General features: G+C 34.3%; 1 pseudogene; it reads right to left on the reverse strand.

Annotated features, from left to right (window-relative positions):
* Positions 1 to 2,024: 2,024 nt before the first annotated feature.
* On the reverse strand, positions 2,025 to 3,111 carry LOC132173587 (putative pentatricopeptide repeat-containing protein At1g64310; annotated as a pseudogene).
* Between the last annotated feature and the right edge of the window lie 607 nt (positions 3,112 to 3,718).

The raw sequence follows: 3,718 nt of genomic DNA on the forward strand, positions 1-3,718 counted from the left end.
TTATGGCTAAACTTTTAAATATTTATATAAAAACAAGCTTTATATAAATTTAATACAAAAATAGATAATCATAGAATCTGAGGCGGAGATGCAGGCCGGCTCGGACTCGGGGTTTATTCGCTGAAACTACTAATTAAGAGGTGGGGAGGCTTCAGCCCACACCACTAGGGATGGACCGGATGGTGTGGTATTTGCTCTGGGTTTCCGACGGGTGAAGGTGGCTTCAATATACCTTCTCCTCGTAGGCTCCGGAAGTAAACTATCTTCTTATTAGTAATGTTGAGACCTTCAGAGCTGCCTTGTAATTTTTGTACTGTTATCGTTGAGCCATCAAGCGACAAACTCTTCCGACCACCTTTGAAATTGAGGCCAAAGAAAGATCGTAGCAGGTGAGAAATGAGCTTTATATATATAGAGAGAGAGAGAAATAAAAGGGGTCATGTTAATTACCATAAGAGAGTGATGCAGACGTTGGTGGAATATGTATTCCACCCACAAGCAGGAACACTGCTACTAATGTTGCCATGATCGCCTTTGCCGGAAAACAACTCATCGTACTTGTAAAGCTGAAAACACAAGCTTGTAGATGCCGGCCGGTGAGATCACCTTTGTTATGAATAACAGGACGGAGGACGGAGGAGTCTCAGACGGAGAGACGTAATATTCCTTAAGCACTCCTGACTCCTGTCTTTATATATATATATATATATATATATATATAATTTTAACTATGGTTAGGTAGAGAAGCACAACTGGCCATGGTTTAAAATTCTACAAGCTTGACTTTGAAAGTAAAGTCCGTTTGGGCTTTTGTGGAAAGTGGTGCGGTAAGATTCAATAATCCTACAAGCTTGACTTTGAAAGTAAAGTCCTGTTGGGCTTTCGTAGAAAGTGGTGCGGTAAGATTCAATGTAAGATTATTGTATATTTTGACCTTTATGATATGTAATTATTTATTTTCGGCTGGAAATTTCATAACTTTATGCTCGAGGAGAAGAAGAAGATAATATGAACACAAAAAATCTCATAAAATATAGACATGTCGCTTTTTCTAAAATATTGTTGCTTCAGGCACATGAACTTAATTATAATGAAAACAGGGACTTTTTTATGTACTTTCTTTTTTAATGACTGAATTAAAAAATTATACTTATAATGAAAGTATAATGCAAGCACTACAAAAAGAGGGATAGCTTCTGATGTGGCAAACAGTAACCCAACTATTGTCACGTCAATAATTATTTTATTGATGTGTTGAATGTGCCACGTCAATATTTAGTGACATGGCACATTTCACACGTCAAGAATAGCAACATGTCAATATATTTGACATGTTGCTAAATTTAAATTCAATTTAATTTTTAAAAAATTTATTTAAATAATTTAATATAGTGACGTGGTAAACTATCGCACGTCAATATTTATTAACGTGTTATTTTAACACGTCAATAACTTATTGATGTGCCATTCCGCCACGTTAGTAAATATTGACATGTCATTCTTTCACACGTTAATAATAATAAAAATTATGTATTTTTTTAAAAAAAATTAACGACAAATAAAAATTAATAACAAAATAATGATTAATGATTACTAACAATTAATAACAAAAATTTGATAAGAAAAGTTTTAATAAAATTATCGATTAATAACAATTGGACATGCATGCAGATATTTAAATATCTTCCAACCGATATAAAATAGTGCAAAGTGTTTATAAACATTTAAAAGGCACATTAAATTTAATCTAGACTTTCTCCATACCGGTTTGGAGAAAATTCTCATCCATAACAATTAATAATTAATAACAAAATTTAATTGTCATGTGTATAATGATTATTGTAATTAATTTTATTAATGTTTCCTCCACATGCATTGATTTTTTACTTCGAAATTAATCCTACTTGTTTAATTAGACTTTTCATATATCTATATATATATATATATATATATATATATATAGCTAGCTAGGGTACGTGTATATATATATGTTAGCTGAAATAATTAGCGAGCTTCGAACCTATCTAGCTAGGTATATAACCGTGTATCTCACAACCAGGCCCTACCCTACATTTGCTAATTGAGTAGCAGCTGCCAGTACACTGGCAATTAAAATGGGATCTGCTTTCTTACTTTCCATGTTCAGTTTCTTGAAGAAGGACAGAGCCCTCTCATAATCTCCAGATTGCGAATATCCAGTTATTAAAGCAGACCATGTAACTAAATCAGGTTGGAACAAATTACAGAAAACTCTATATGCAGAATTCATGCACTTACAGTCTTACATCCCGAGTATATGCTCACAAATACACTGCCTACATGAGCATTAGAATCAAAGGAAGTTTTCAGACAAAATCCATGTATTCCTTGCCCAACACTCAGCAAGCTGGAATATGCTAAACCTGAGAGCAACCCGACTACTGTATATCCATCTGGCCGCCTCCCCTCACTTCTCATTCTACTGAACAGCTCTAGCCCTTTATCCCAAAATCCACAACATCCATAACCAGAAATCATTGAATTCCACATCACCAAATCCGGCTCAACTATCCCATGAAATACCCAACTGGCTTCATCAACCAGACCCAGTTTCGAATAAGCCGTCACGAATGCACTACTGCAAATGGGATCCAATCCCAACCCAGAGAATATTACTCCTCCATGAACAAGTCTCAGTGCATCTAAATTGAAATCCTCAGAGCACGCTCGTATAATACAAGCATAAGAAAAACTATCAGGTTTAGTTTCAGTTTTAAACATCGTGTTAAAGAGAGATAATGCTTCACCAAAGTTGTGGACTTGCGCATATGCTCGAATTATTGAATTCCAAAGAAACGCACTCCGTTGGGGCGTTTTGTCGAACAGGTTGCGCGCAGCGCAAATGTCGTTATTGATGGCATAAAATCTTACTATTCTGGTTGCATAAAATGGGTCAAGGAGGAGGGTCTTTATGATAAAAGCATGCAGTTGTTTGGTTCTTGACAGTGATTGGTAAGTCTTGGAGAGTTCTAAGTGAAGAAAATGGTGGTGAAAGAACATTGGAATTGGATCAATATTTTGCTATATAGGCTGTGATAATTCTACCAGGAAGTGGAATTGGATTCCCTCCCATGATTAAAGGTGGAAGGCCGTTGATAGCAGTTATTTAACTTAGAGGGAAAGCCGTGGAAGATGGTGGCCGAGTGAGATGCCATGACAAGATTTTAGCAAGCTCGCTCGGTAAATTTGCTCTCTTTATCCAGCGACCTTACGTAAAGTACCTAATAAAAAAGTACTCTCTATTTGGACTATTATTTTTTTAATCGGCTAAATATTTACGCGATTAGGCAATTAGTTAAGGCGGCTCCAAATAGTAGTAGTAGAGTATAAGGCAATTAGTTGAAGCAGTTACTAAACTCATAACTTTTAATTTTGTTATATATATATATATTTTCCCATTCCTCAATTATTAAAAAAAAATTCCGTATAAATAAAATATTTCCGGTACAATTTTAAACTTTTAATTTAAAAAAAAAAAAATGACATTTGTAGTAATGCCGTTTGAAAAACATTAAGGGAAATAATCGAGAGGAATATTTAAAATTAATATTAATTAATTAAATATTTAAATATATAAAAAGGCTTCACCTAAATTTGTTGTCTTAGCTTCAAAATTTATCGAGTCGAACTATCCTTTTATTTTTTTTGAAGTGGACCTATCCTTTTTTATACATGCTTT

Source organism: Corylus avellana, chromosome ca3, assembly GCF_901000735.1.
Source record: "Corylus avellana chromosome ca3, CavTom2PMs-1.0".
Classification (NCBI taxonomy): Eukaryota; Viridiplantae; Streptophyta; class Magnoliopsida; order Fagales; family Betulaceae; genus Corylus; species Corylus avellana.